At 38.0% G+C, this 15,959-nt stretch overlaps 2 long non-coding RNA genes across 3 annotated transcripts; both read left to right on the top strand.

The window, feature by feature from the left end:
- Positions 1 to 1,655: 1,655 nt before the first annotated feature.
- LOC122197207 (uncharacterized) lies at positions 1,656 to 4,557 on the top strand. Its single transcript, XR_006189922.2, has 4 exons — positions 1,656 to 2,430; positions 2,567 to 2,758; positions 2,833 to 3,011; positions 3,192 to 4,557. It is a non-coding gene; the product is annotated as an uncharacterized LOC122197207 (long non-coding RNA).
- A 103-nt stretch (positions 4,558 to 4,660) lies between these two features.
- On the top strand, positions 4,661 to 6,676 carry LOC122197206 (uncharacterized). Of its 2 annotated transcripts, XR_006189921.1 has the most exons (8): positions 4,661 to 4,732; positions 4,811 to 4,879; positions 4,953 to 5,026; positions 5,152 to 5,221; positions 5,322 to 5,453; positions 5,544 to 5,657; positions 6,259 to 6,317; positions 6,422 to 6,676. It is a non-coding gene; the product is annotated as an uncharacterized LOC122197206 (long non-coding RNA). The 2 variants fall into 2 exon arrangements; XR_006189919.1 differs by having other exon boundaries at positions 5,544 to 6,317.
- The last annotated feature ends 9,283 nt before the right edge of the window (positions 6,677 to 15,959 follow it).

Genomic DNA, 15,959 nt, shown 5'->3' with positions numbered 1-15,959 from the left:
GAGCTCCCCATGGCGAGAATCTTGGCCTGATGAATCCCTTATCCAGGAGTTCGCTTAGTTGGCTTGATAATTCTTGCATTTCCGCGGGAGCCAATCTATTGGGTGATTTGGCAATTGGAGTGGCTCCTAGTACGAGGTCGATCCGAAATTCAATTTGCCTTTCCTGGGGTATTCCTGGAAGATCTTTAGGAAATACGTCCGGGAAGTCGCATGCCACTAGGATATCTTGAATGTTAACCTCTTTCTTAGTCTTATTCACCACGTGAGCGAGAAAATCGTAGTTCTTCTTCAGTAGGCACTTCTGTGCCTTGATGCACAAGATAAGGCGAAGATTGGTGCCAGGTTTCTCACCATAGATTATTAGGGTTTCGTGATTTGGAAGATGAAGGCGAACGGCCTTTTCGCGACACAAAATATCAGCATGATGGGGGATTAACCAATCCATGCCAACGATCACATCAAAACTCCTAATATTTACTGGAATCAAATATATTTGAAAAGAGTGATTATTTAGTGTTAACGTGTACCCTACATAGACGTCTTTGGTTGTTTCGGTTTTCCCATTAGCCATTTCCACCGTGAAGGCTTCATTGAGCTTTTGGGGTTGTTGATTTAGTACGTGTTTGAATTTATCATTAACAATACTTCGCTCCGCTCCACTATCAAATAAGATGCATGTGTATGTGTTGTTAAGTAGGAACGTATAGGTAGCAACGGTTGGGTCTTGGACTGCTTCACCTTGACCCAGGGTCAGAACCCTTCCTGATCCTCCAGTTCCTTGGTTGTTAGCATTGGGGCAGTTGCATTTGAAATGACTGGTTCTCCCACACCCATAGCAAGTGTGACTGGCCCCAACATTGTTGATGTTGTTGTTGTTGTTGCGGTTGTTTTTGTTGTTGTTCTTGCTGTTTAGTTGCTGGTTCTGTTGAGGATGAGTTCTACAGTACCTTACCGTATGACCCTTTCGATTGCAACTTGTGCAATACATCTCCCTACATTCTCCATGGTGGTGGAAATTGCATTTGTTTCACTTGGGTAGGGTTCCGGAGTACTATTTGGGAGCATTTGGTGTGGATGAGGCTGGAGCATGTGGTGCTGAGGGGACCTGAGCAGTAGCAGCATGAACTGCCACTGTTTGCTGTTTCTTTGATGCCTTTGAGTGTTGTCGTCCTTTTCGCTTGTTTCTCCTACCCTTCTTGTTATCACCCTCTCTTTTGACTTCAGTTTCTCCTGCCTTGTCACTCTTCTTGTTGTCGTGGTCATACAACTTCTTGGCTAGTCTCTTGGCACTATCAAAAGTTTTAGGATTCGCTGCTATCACATTTCCTTTAATTAGGGAGGTTAATCCCCAGATGAACCTCTCAATCTTCTTTCCTTCAGGCCTTCAGATCTACTAGAAAAACAGCCTTTTACGACGCGCAAACCACGACACGCATTGATTTATGTTCCGCAAAAGAGAGTGACCTTAAAATAGTGCCATATCTTCAAAAAATTTATAGATTTACGTCACGCATTATTGCGTGCCATTGAACTAGTGTCTAAAGAAAAAAAAAACAAAAACTCAAAGGGCGCTTTATCTTAAAGGCGCGTCCTCTATACCTGTCGCTTTATAATTTTAAAAATGAAATACGCGTTTAGACAGGGGAAACGAAATCCCCAAATTTTTGAAAATCCGCCTTCTACCTTTTTTCTATCTTTCATCTTCTCAAACGACTCTCCCCTCTCGGTTCATATCTCTCCTATCCGATCCGCTTATCCACTACTCCTTACCTCCTTCTTATCGGTCTCATCAAACATCTCATTCCCCACCTTTGTCGTTGACCACTGATCCTTCCCCATTGATTATTTGATCAAAATCACCAATTATTGGATTGATTGTGATTTGTCTTTTTAGGGTTTTTTCAGAAGAGACTGGAGATCCTATACTATCATAAAGATCGGAGATTTTTTATGATGATAAAGCGGACCCATCCACACTCATTCTGCTATCTACTGAAGTCGATCTTCTTTCATTCTGCTGATATTCTAAGAAAAGAACTAGAGCACAAAGCCTTTGTAAGGCTGAGAATCAACTCTCATCCCGATCTCCATTGCAGCATCAAATTTGAAATCTTCTCAGTTGACATCTTCCAGAGCCTTCGCGGCAAAGAAAGCCAAATCCTTGGGTGCAAAGGCGGGCAATAAGAAAGCTCAGCCTAAATGCAAAGCCGGTGTGAAAAAAAATTTGAAACAGGAAGAGGCTATTGGTTCCTCTATCGATGATGCAGCTCATGACCTCATCTCGGATGAAAGAAACCAGAGGCGCCTCCTCGATGAAGATAAGCGCGATATGTCACTTGACATCGGCCCCAACGGACGACCGTTGTTTACTTCCGTTGCTTCTTTATTTGAACTCAGTAGAAAGGACACCTATACTTAGATGAAGTTTAGGTATTGTCTATTCCTTTCATTTTACCAGTACATTTGCAAATCTAAATTTTATCCATTGATTGAATCCCCCAAAAGCTAGGCATTGAATTTGATGTGGATTCATACTGGAACTTGGCTTTCTTTTGACATATAATAGGAAGAAACTGGAGGAGGTGTTGCCGGAGAGATTGCCAGTTAGAATGGAGAAGGAGTTTGATGAATCAATGAGAGATGCATTGCAAGTAAGACACAACTTCTTGGATCTGCGAGATAATTACAGGTGTATTATTGATCCACCATAATTGCAGGTGTATTTTTGATCCACCTTTGCAATCTACTAACAGCAAAGGTAGGTGTGGTTTTAGCTCATTGCTTCAGAAGTTGATTGTAGTAGTTATATTTGTTGTTTCTCATGAATCTCAGGTTTCAGTTTTCAGAAGCAAATAGTATTAGATGGGCCTGAAAGTTGTGGAAAGAGTATTGCTCTTGCAATGCTTGTTCATTGGGCACGTGATGAAGGGTGGTTGGTGTTGTATATAGTTTATACTATAAATATTGTTCGGAAGAGTGTTTTAATAGCAACAATGGCACTTGTTTTGAAGGTGTCATTCTCATTCAGTTAGTTGTTTGTATGGGGATACTATAAATACTTATTGAAGGTTCTGTGCATATTAGTTAAAAGTAGTATGAGTATGACAATTAACAATCTGGCTCCTGTACCACATGATAATGTTTCTAACATTCTTTATTCATGAGTTTCAGTTGTTTGTTGTCTTTTGTAGGGAAATCCATCAAGTTCATCAAGGCCAGCTCTTGAATTACCACAGAGGGTAAACTTCTAATCTATTTATCAGGCAAGGTGTTCTTGGAAGCTGCCAAATATCAAATAAAAAAGGAAGTGTACAAACCTTAGGATAATAACATTTCAATTGTTTATAATATAATTAATATTATACTATTTTCATGACACCGAAAGTTATAAATGGAAGTGTTGTTAATTACTGGGCTTGTATCAACTTCTCAAGAACTGTTCCAGATAGTGTTGCTCAAAGTTTTTGTCATCAGTTGGTCCAAATGTGCCAAAAATCTGGCATGGTATGTGTATAATCAACTCAGGTATTGTAATTATTGATTAAGTACCAGTCATTTACACTCGAGTCCATATGATTAGATGATAAGGAACTAATCCAGTTGAATAAGTCCTTCCCTAATCTTCAAGCTCTTAACTTGATAGATGTTAGAGGACTTAAACTACCCACAATTTTCTTTTGTTGGTCTCTTTTATACACATTTTCTTTTGTTGTGTTTCTTTAGTCTTTATAGCCCCTCTTTTATACACTTCATAAACACACAACATCCTTTCATGCAGTAATTCCAAACAGAAGGGTAAATTTGTCCTTAAACCTCACTCACTACACATCTTAAAGAAAATTTAGATGAGTGGTTAACAGAAGAGCTGGAGAATTACATGGAAGATGATTATCTAGTATTTGATTGCCCATGGGCTATTTCATTCGGCCAGGAAGGTGAGGGAGGTGTAATGGAGTACAATTAGTCGGTCTCTACCCCTTTAGCTGGAGAGTACAATTAGTCGGTCTCTTTTATACACATTTTCTTTTGTTGTGTTTCTTTAGTCTTTATAGCCCCTCTTTTTATTTTCTTTGTTTCATTAACTGTTTTTTTGAGAAAAAATTATTTATTATTTTTGCAGTTTCTCTCAGCTAAATTTAAATGGTAATTTATCCAATCTTTCATGGTTAGATCTAAGTGATAACCAGCTTCAGGGACCCATTCCTATGTCTAATGAAACAGCCCCTGGTCTTGACAGGTTAAAGAATGCAAAACACTTGTAAGTTTTGTATCTTATGTACATTGTCAGTTATTAAGCTTTTATAGTGATTTTTCTCACCTGTGTTATCTTAATCTTATGACAATTATGCAGCCATTTAGTAGATAATCAGTTATCTGGTGACATTCGATCTGAACTGTTCAGATCAGATATGACTCTAATACATGTGTAAGTATCAGATTACCTGACGAAAGATCTCAAGTATAATTGGTTAACAAATATATATACACTTTTCAAACAGGATATTCAATAACAATCAATTATCTGGAAAAATTCCTTCCTTGATAGGACTTATGAGTACTCTTAAGGCAGTGTAAGTATCATTAATTAATAATCCTTGAACATTATAGCTAGATCTGAAAATATTCAATGTATTTACTCTTTCCCTCCTTTATTTCACAGACGCCTGGACTCAAATTCCTTGGATGGGATAGTGCCTCAAAACATCACGAATCTCAAAAGTGTTAGTAAGCTGTAAGTGATAATAGAAGTCGATCAATGTTTTTTTTGTATAATAGTTTTATTTGGTGGTTGAGATTTATTCATTTTTAGATACTTGTTGAACAACAAACTGAGTGGACATGTTCCAAATCTCACAGGAATGGTTTCCCTCTTTTATGTGTAAGTTAATTTAAAGTTTAAACTTCATAAATCATCATCTTCTAGTTTCTAACATGACATATGCCATTCTCAGGGACATGAGCAATAATAGTTTGATGCATCAGATATTCCAACATGGTTCACAGAACTTCCATCTTTAACAACATTGTAATCTTTCTTTCACTCATTTCATGTCTTTCACCAGAAAGACTAGTCCAAGTAGTTCCTCAATCTGTGTGTTTGTAAAATATTGATGGATTTATTATTAAGCATCCTTAATCTTCTACTAACAGATTAATGGAGAAGACTCAACTTCAAGGAGAAATCCCATCAACTCTCTTCCAACCTCAGTTGGAAAAAATTGTGAGTATCAACTGAATGCTTTCTACTCAATTTAATCTGCATATGCAATTGTAATCATTTCAAACAATAGAACATCAACTTATTTTATCTATATTCATAGGGTGCTAAGCAACAATGGTCTTAACGGAATACTAGACGTGAGAAACACCTATAGCAGTGAATTGAATGTTGATTTGACAAACAATTCAATTGTTGACTTCACTCAAAAATCTGTATATAATATGAGCTTAAAGTGAGCTCACATCCTTTTTATCCTTCTTTTATTCGCTTCCCATCCATTTTATCCTTCTTCTTATGGAAATACTTTTCTACTACTTTCCAGTCTTGCAAGTAATCTAGTTTGTGAAGGAGGAGCAACAGGAAGATATTGTGCAACTGGAAAGACCAATATAGCAAGCCGTTTACCATCAAATAGTTGTATTAATCCTATAGCAAGGTACGTGTATAAATTGTGAAAATGGGATGCCTATTTCTATTTTGAAGAGACATGTAGGTGTTGTTTCTGCCATTACGTTTATCCGAGGCATAGTTCTGTTTTCTAGCTTTTATACAAAACGAACAAATTTGCCCTCATTTGACTTTCTCATTAATTATAACTACATAATATATACAATCTAAACTAATTGTTCTTAACCTTGGGAGTCTGTGTATTTATAAAAGTATGCTTTATTGTAACATAAATCCTATTTATAGTTGGTATCTCTTTACTTGTCTTATATTTTGACTTATTTTGTGGTTCTCTTTGAGGCATTATCTGACTCATGTGTTCTTTTTTGGTAGCCATGGATGAGAGATTGAGCTCTTATGCCCTTATTGCACGAGTTGGTGTTGAAGTTACAATCCCTTTGTCATGTTACACCTTCTTTCTTCTTTTCCCATTAACTGTTGTGGTCCCTGTATGGATAAAATAATAATGGCAAAAATTGAAGAAAAAAAACAAGTAGACATTTTCTGTATTAAGAAAGTCAAACCAAAACAACACATGAATTGGAGATTTTCTTTTTTACTTATTTATATTTGTTTGTATATTATTGCAGTTGAGTTTAACTGATGGAGAAGAGTTGAAGTCGAGTACGAAGTAGATGGTTGGTTCTATGTAAGTAGTTGTCATGTTTTTTCCCCCATTAAGTATTTAAGTTACTGATGTTGTTGTATTAATCTGTATAAAATACCCGACTAAGTTACTTTGAGTGACTACAGGTGAAGAGCCTTTGGCACAAAAGTTGACGATCACTGATGAGGGAGGTTTGAAAATACTCTTCTATAGGGGAAAGGAAAGTGAAGAGGAAGCAATGAAAAAACAAACATTAAAAAGGAGAAGGAATGTTCATTTGACTTTTCATTTCTTAGATGTAAGTTAATTTATATAATTTAGTTTTAAGTTATCATACAACTTTATTTACAATAATTGTATTGTACAAAGAAGGAATGTTCATTTGACATAATATTGCAATAAATTATCTTTATTGTTTATGGTATTTTATTTTGTATTATGTGACTTTTAATTTGGTATTTAATTTGAAAATTAGTAAATCTATCAAAAATATATAATTTTAAAAACAGTTAAAATTATGACACGCAAAAATGCATGTCGTCTTCCTTTATGACAGGGGCTTCCTCGATACGCATTGCATGCCATAAATACGCGCGTCGTAAGGTTACGACATGAAAATGCGTGTCATCTTCCTTTATGACACGACCTTCCTTGGTATGCATTGTGTGTCATAACTGCGCGTCGTAAATGCGTGTGATAAATGCGCGTCGTAAATGCGCCTCGTAAATAGACGACGCGCAAAAGCGTGTCGTCTCTCGTTATGATAGGGCCTTCCTTGACACGCATTTGCGCGTTGTCTGAACGTTTTACGACACGCATTGCGCGTCATAAAAGGTTGTTTTTCTAGTAGTGAGACGTGATCATCCCTGGACACAGAAGTGATAGTTCACTAAAACTTGAGATGTAAGCGTCAATGTTGGAGTTTTGAACCGTGAGGTTCCACAACTCCTGTTCCATCTTTTGAACTTCTCTTCTTGGACAATATTCTGCTATTAACATTTCTTTCAGCTCCTCCCACGACATAGCATTTTCCACAGGGAGTGTCATGGCGTCTACATGTCCGTTCCACTAGGAGAGAGCTTGATCAACAAATGTGCAGGCTGTGAACTTCACCTTGCACTCCTCAGGGCACCCACGGATTTTGAAGACTGACTCAACTTTTTCTATCCATATTTTTAAAGTTATTACTCCTCCTATCCCATTGAAGGTTCGTCACTTCGCGTTCATGAAATCCTTGTAGGTACAGACCTTTGTAGGTCCTTGGTTCATTCCCTGATTCGAACTTCCAGCTCCATTCCCGTTTCCTCCACCGTTATTCCCATTGTGGATGTGTGTCAGTGCTGCTGCAACTGCAGCTGAAACTGCTGCTTGGAACGCAGCCGAGCTAATCTTCGGTGTAGGCGGTGGTGGTGGTGGCGGTGCATCGGCGTTATTGTTTGTTGGTGGGTTCCTTCAAGGCATCTTCTATCATGGAGCAGAGAGATGGTCAGTACCTAGCGTAGCTTAGGTTTGGAATCCCACGATCTCGGTGATTCGATTTGTGCATATAAGTGATTTCATATATTAGCATGAAATAAAGAATTTAATTAGAACACATAACAGATAACAACATCATGATAAAACACATAATTGTTCCTCTTAATAATAACCATTTTGAATACATGAATATCTGCCTAGAGAGGCATACAATACATATATAATCCGACAGCATGACGACCTCATGATGTAACGACCCAAAAATCAAGGGTAAAAATTTCATTTTTAATATAGTAAAAACATAGATATCATTATTTCCAAACATCCAAAACATTATTAATTAAAACATTTATCAGAGTCCATCCCAAAATCATTCAATGCGGAAAACACGGGTATGTGCATTGCGATCAATTTGGGCCCTACTTTTCCAAATCGATGATACCTGAAACAATAAACAAAACTATAAGCTCGAAGATTAGTGAGTTCCCTAGAGCATACCCCACACAATCCACATAACCACATAATCCATATCAGCTATAACAGCTACATAAACAAATATCAATCACCTATCCATATTAATCACATAGCCATGCATATAAACATTTATGAATGCCGTGGGCTCGTCCCCAGGGTCTTACTCCAGGATGCCATGAGCTCCCCACATGGTATTACACCTAAGTGCCATGGGCTCTCCCATGGTCTTTAATAGAAAAGCCATGGGCTCTCCACATGGTCTCACATCCGAGTGCCATGGGCTCTCCCATTGTCTTCTAGTAGGAAAGCCATGGGCTCTCCACATAGTCTTACATCCATGTGCCATGGGCTCTGTCACACCCCCAAACCAGCACGGCGGAATCGTTCGAGGGCGGATGACTTCATGTAGTATCGTAACAGTTGAATACATAGTAAAGAAAGTAAAACAACCATCATATATATAATTTAAAAGTTACATTGTTGAATGATACTTGTTTCAAAACAAATTACAATATGATGACAAAATGAGTTTTAAACTGACGCCTTAGCGTCACTTCTCCAAAAGCTGAAGTTTACCTGTATTACTGAATCCCTGAGAAATACAAGTAAATTTGAAAGAGTAGATCAGCGTTTAAGCTGGTGAGTTCATAAGTATTTAATGTCAATGTTTGTATAAACTTGAATGAAATTGTTTGTAGATGTTTGAAAACTCCTAGAAAATCCCATATTTCCTACTAGTATAAAAGTAGTCTTCTACCAAGACCCGACTGTTTTTGAATGATTGCTTCTAGAAATCCAATATTTTTCCATAAGTGTGTGGTAGTTTAAAAGTTCCAAAACTGTAATGCAATAGTGTTTTTCATGCCTAGAATAGTAGATTTATGTATGTATAAAATCACTAATGCATTTGATAACCCTGTAAATCAACGTGTTTTTAATACTCCATGTGAGTTTTATAACCATGCTATTGACCCAGAGTGCCTGTAACAACGTTCTTCAGGCATTGGATTGTTATGACGTTTGTCACCCCAGACCTGCCGGTCTAACTGTAGCTAACAGTTTAGGTGCGGGATTGTCAATCTCGTATAGATCTATACACAAGTATCACGCTCTCCCTACAAGAGATTATAGTATATAATATAGGACTTTAACTGCATACTTGAAAGTACGTGAAGTTGAATGTCTCACAAAACTTAGTATCAAATAGATTTACGTATGAAAAGTCCAATTATTCTTGTATATGAATGTATTTCCTTGATATAGTACTTATAGAACGTAAAATCTCATGAATATCTAGTAAACTATACCTAGTATAGTTTTTCCAAATGTGTGATTCGTTTGTATGATAAACCCTAGTGTAGTGTCGACTTTGTATGTAAAGTATAACATTTGTAATAACATTATTGAACATTTATACTCAAAATATAAATAAAGTGTTTGATATTTATATAACAACATGTTTCATTCCAAAAAGACAAAGTGTTATCATGATATGTTGTATGAGAATGTTTTCGTATGATAGTTATAAATCACATATGATTTATTATATAACAAAAGTATAGCATAAGATTGATGCTTTTCACACGGGGATAACCGTGTGTGTACTTGTATCCCCCCCCCCCCTAAAAGTGTATAAAAGCATTTACAAAACATTTAAAAACGTAGTTATAGGGGTATGAACTCACCTGATAGATTGAAGAAGGTGAGACGAAAACCGATCAGAACTTCAACTTAAGAAAACGGATTTCTCGGGAATTCTCGAGACCCTCGGGAGCGTAGAACTTCCGTCAAGGCTTGAATATGAAATCGGAATGTCGGGATAATCTCGAGAGGTTAGAAGCGTGAAAATCGGGAGCGTTGGTGGTGAATTAGCAACCTTTGCCTGTCACCCTCGCACCCTTTATATAGGGGCTGGAAAAGATGCGAATGCGAGGCATTCCTGCTGGGTACGCGAGGCGTTTCCCCTACGCAGGGTGTTTCCCTGAACACAGCGTGCTACGAAGCTGAAATACGTCATCGCTTACAAACCTCGGATGGGATGGAAAAGGGACAGGTCTGCGAGCACGAACGCGGGGCGTTCCCTTAGGGAGCGCAGGGCGTTCCCTGCGGACCAGCCTCAGATGTTGTGCCCCGAACTTGTAAAAGTCGTAACTTTCGCGTACGAGCTCCGTTTTCGATGTTCTTTATATGCACGCGAATGTGAGAATATACTCTACAACTCTCGTTTAGACTCCGTCGGCAAATTTTCAGTTCATTTTTAATATATATTTTTACAGGTCGGGACTGGAAAAGTCCGTTAAAAATCCCTAACTTCTTCATACGATGTCCGTTTCGTCAGTCTTTTTACCATTGTACTACTATTGATGAGACCTTCAATTCTCGTTTAGGTTGCGTCGGCTATAAGTCGCTCGATCTCTATTTCGAGTTTTTAGCTGTCTACTGCTATCTCTGAAACTTCGAAAAATCATAACTTCCTCATACGAAGTCAGATTTGGACGTTCTTTTTATGTTTGTTTACGGTTTAATGGTATCTACGACTTTCATTTAGATACCTAAGGTTAAAAAGTATTTTATTAAAACTTCGCGTTATACGTTTAACCGTATTGACGGTTTTGCTATGAATCTTAGGTTGGTCGTAAATTCTTCGTTATAACTCGGATTTTAGTGTTCTTTATATTTCTGAAACCCTTGACACGATATCTATCATTTAAGATCCAGTAGAGACTTTTGAACATTTTATTTTTTTGACGATAATTTCATTATATCAAAAGAGATTACAACTCTTGACTTTTTAGGTCATTACATTGATTCGAAATATCGGGTTGTCACAGGCTCTCCCATGGTCTTCCATGCAAATATCACAAAGACAATTAGCATACCACATGATCACTAGCATACCACATATACATGCATACCAAACATATGAATAGTGAATATATAATAAACACTACAGCATAGTAGGAAAGCCATGGGCTCTCCACATGGTCTTACATCCAGGTGTCATGGGCTCTCCAATGGGCTCCCATACAAGCATAACACATAAACCACTAACATACTTCATAATTCATAACCAGCTAACATGCCACATAATACAACTTCAGCTAGTGTACCACATATCATAAAATGGGTTGGCCTTGGTGCCTTAAACCCATTGGTATAGTGAGGAAACTCACTTGGCACTGCTGAAGTATCGCGGATGCAACTCCAACAGCTGGTTGACAGATTCCTGAACTGCCAACATCAAACAATACCTAATTAATAATTGGGTTCCAAGCCTAAGGTCCAACTCACACCCCAAAGGTCCAATATTCAAGTAATGGGCCAAAGCCCAACATATGGCCCAATTTTCCAAATTAGGCTCAAACCTCTTCATGAACTTACTTTAAGGCCCAACCAATTATTCTAGTCCAAACAATTGGCATTCTGATGGCCCAATAGCTAATAATCCTTAAGGCCCAATTTTCCAAATTGGGCCCAAGCCTCTCTAATGGGTCTTATCCTAAAGCCCAATAATTTCCTTAGTCCATACATATGTTCCCAATTGGCCCACCAAGGCCCACAGCAGCTTAGTCCGATAAATGGCCCAATAAAAATCCAAACCCAATTATGGTTTTTCACATAAAATGACGATTAGGGTTAAGTGTTCCTACTTAACCCATTAAGCACTTAATCCATTAAGTCCAATATTGCCTTAGGTTAATTTGCCAATGATTGATAATTAATATTTTAAGTTTATTAAATAATTCCCGTGCGTGTCCCGATTAACCCCAAAATTAGGGTTTCATGGTATTAAGGTTTTCTAAACCCTAATTAGGGTTTCCAACCCAATACTAGCCCCTTGGTCACATGTTTGGGCTTTTGTGTCAATTAGGGCTTCATTAGGCCCATTAGGGTCTCTTTGGGCCCATTAGGGTTTTAGTCCCTTTGTCCAAACATCCCAATGAATCAACTACAACTAACACACCGCCACCCAACATGGTGGCTGGTGGTGGCAGCCACCACCTCACGGTGGTGGTTAGACTTTCTTTTTCATTATTCACATTTCTAATTACATTTTACAAAGTTAATCTCTAAAATGACACACATAATAATGCTAAACACACACACATAACCACGTTTGTGGTGGCCGACGGTGGCACCTGGTGGCAACCACCACCTCATGGTGGTGATGGGGTTTTCCTCAGTTTTCCGGCCAGCAACGACACACACACACACACCCGCCTAAAATGCAACAACACTTGAATACGCACTCAATCAGGAACCTCATGGCGGCAACCGATGGTTGGAGATGACAGTCTCCCCATAACGGTGGTGGTGGTGGTGTCGGGTCCTCTTGGTCTTCTTGATTCTCTATGATAATAATGTACATATTACACCATAAATTCCGAAAATAGCCCCCACATGCAAACATGTACTCGCTCAACCACCTACATGGCGGCAGAAAGGCCGTCAGAGCTAAAAGGATCGTAGTCAAGGCCGACAGCGGCAGTAGGGACATACACCACGTTCAACCCACAAAATGAACGAAGAAAAGGGAGAGTGGGCGGCGAGTAATCTTACCGAGAGCCTTCTAGTCGTTCGCATCTCAACTTTGATCTCGATAGTCCCCTTGACCGCTCACAATGTTACCGAAAACAGGGTTGTGGTGGTGGTGATCGACGACAAAGTAGTGGAGAGGGGCAACGGTCGAACTCAACAGGGCAGGCGGTGGACGAGCTTGTCTTCATCAATGGTGGCGGCTAAAATGGTCTCTTAGGTTTAGGGTTTTAGCATAGTGACGAGTTTCTTAAGGCACATCCATCCAATAGGTAGGGAGTTATCGGGTTTAAGGTCCCGTCTCCATGCTCCCAACTTTCTATCAAAATTGACTCAACTAGTCCCTCCCTTGTATAATATTTTCAAATTAAGTCCAAATATTACCATTCAGCCCTCAACATTTCAATATCCTTTAAATTTAAATCCCAATCTTACCAAACAGCCCCTGACTCCTAAAAATCTTCAGAAAATAAATCCCGGAGATACACTTTAGCCCTCGAAAGTCCAACTTATATTATTTGGCTCCCCGAGACCAACACCCCGCTAACTATTATTGATTTTAGGGCCATTATAAAATATTATAAATTATAAATTCACATCTTGGGGGTTCCAGGTTGATTATTTAATTGCTCTATTTCAAACAAGATGCTACACATGAGTAGTGTAATCACTTAAACATAAGGTTGATGACACACAAAGTAGCATACATAAAAGAAACACAACAGCAGGGGAAAATACGGTTTATCCTAGTCATGCTGAGATGTGTCAGGGGGGTGGTGCAGTCATATGCCAAAATGTTGTGCCACAAGATTAGCCATCTCAGTCATCTCTCTGACGACCTCATCCCTTTCATGTTCTGCCTGCACGGCTCACGCCTCTACTACTAATAGTTGTTGTCGAAGAGTGGCAACCTCCTCCTCCAAGATATGAGTCCTGTTGATGGGATCTTGTGGTATTGCGGTGCGATCCTACATTGTCTCCGAAGTAGGGGGATCACTGGAAACTTCATCGGTGTTTTCATCTTTCTTTATAACTTCGTCAAAGTCTTAAAACTCGTAATCTATCTCCATGTATTCTTCCGGCTCCACTCTAGGCCCAACCCCTTGACCCATTACAGGGTCTCCTTCGGGGTTTTCTTCTTTCGTCTCTTCCACTCATCCACCATTCCCCTAATTGGGGAAATAAGGATCTCTGGGGTGATGAAATTCGGCCATAACGTCTGAACGAAAGTGTATAAATACTAGAAATAAATTACACATAGATTATTTCCGTAGGATTTTAATTATTTTAAGTTTGGTTTTTATATGCTCCTTTTTGGGTATTGAAAGGGTAAGTTTTAGGTTCATTGATCATCACAATTACTCCTGAACATATGTTGGTCGCACTATGGAGGAATGTAGTTGATCAGGCTACATTCATCCCTAATACGATTACATGTCTGCCCAGGTTTAACTGCAACACATCAAATTCTAAAAGACTTATAGTGTTTATTACTATGCTAATTTTCTAAAATGCACATATAAGTATGTACTTTATTTGTTTTGTTTAGAGTTATTCAGTCCAAATGTGTTTTATAGTTGCATATCATGTATGATTAGATATGTCAGTTCACTATAAACAATGCTCTGATACCAACCTGTCACACCCCCGAACCAGACGTCGAAAACGTCCGGGGGTTTGAGTGACTTTAAATTGGAATACCATCACAATGTATATAATTGAAACATAACATACACATCACCACACATACAATATAACAACTGTCTTAGTTTACATCAAGTATATTATCTTAAATTAAATATCCCAAAACATTAAATGTATGATGATTAACGGTACATAAAAATAAAATCCACATAATCTTGTTGATTCTCCTGCTTAACTATTCCCTGGGAATACAAGTTATTTTGAAAACGGTCAAAATATATAATGTTAGTGAGTTCATAAGCATGATTGAATAATTTGTTTTTGTATTGTTCGTAAAACACCAGAAAATCCGATATTTTCTGAAAAATAGTTTGAAAGCGATGTATTAAATCGATTATTATATGCATGTGTGGTTTCCGTTGTAGATATAAGTTTTAACTAAATAATCCAGAAGAAATATGTATATTTCAGTTGTAAGTATAATGTAATGTACAAATGTATTTCTCCCAGAAAACCCGATGTTTTCTGATTTTAAAGTATCCTAGTCTTAAAACCCGAAGGCTATGTATTAGTATATGTATGTTTTGTATTGTCACGCTTTGTATTTGTATTCCGTAAAGTTGTAATGGTATTGATCTCTATGTGAGTCGTTATAACCATGCTTGATAATGACTAATTCGCCTGTCTTGGCGTTTACAAACGCAGATTTGTTTAAGGTAAGGTTTGTCACCCTAGACTGGCTGAGTCTAACAGTAGCCAACTGCCCATGTGTGGGGGTGTCACCCCCGTATAGATCTATACACAAACTCTCGCTCTCCCTCCAGGAGACTTTGGTTATAACAACAGGCTACGATCATACACTCAAAGGTGTCAACCGACATGTCTCACTCGATCCTTAATTGTTTCCTTGCAAGTATTGTATTACAATATGTATAATGCTTTCGTGTATGTATTATTATTTGCCAAAACCCAGAAATAATATGTATATGAATGAAATGAGCCCAACAGACATGAAAAAGGGTAGCTATGGCCCATTAAACATGTATGTTATTTCCAGGCCCAAAAGGTATGAAAAAGGACACTAAAGGCCTACTAGCAAGTGAGGTATAGTCCAGGCCCAATAAGCATGTATATGGACCACAAAGGCCCAATACACATGGGATCTATGCTTTAGGCCCAATTTAACATGTAATTGGACCACAAAGGCCCAATAAGCATGTAATGGAAGTATTAGGCCCGATAAACATGTAAATGGACCACTAAGGCCCATTAACCATGCCACGAGAGTATTAGACCTAATAATTGTTTTATTAATGTATTTAGTTCGTTTGTCGTACTTAATTTATTTAAGCTATATGGTTTACCAAAATAACATAAAAAGGCCTAATTTATGTAATAGTGACAATTTTGACCCATTAAGCTGAAAATATAAGGTTTTAGGCACATTTTTGTAAGATTGACACTTTGGGTCCCTTAGGACTTAAAAGTTTACATTTATGGGCTTAATTCTAATAAAATGACATTTTTGGCCCAAATATATATATATATATATAT

The sequence above is a fragment of the Lactuca sativa genome, chromosome 3, assembly GCF_002870075.4.
Source record: "Lactuca sativa cultivar Salinas chromosome 3, Lsat_Salinas_v11, whole genome shotgun sequence".
Lineage (NCBI taxonomy): Eukaryota > Viridiplantae > Streptophyta > Magnoliopsida > Asterales > Asteraceae > Lactuca > Lactuca sativa.
This window is presented reverse-complemented; position numbering and strand designations above follow the sequence as displayed.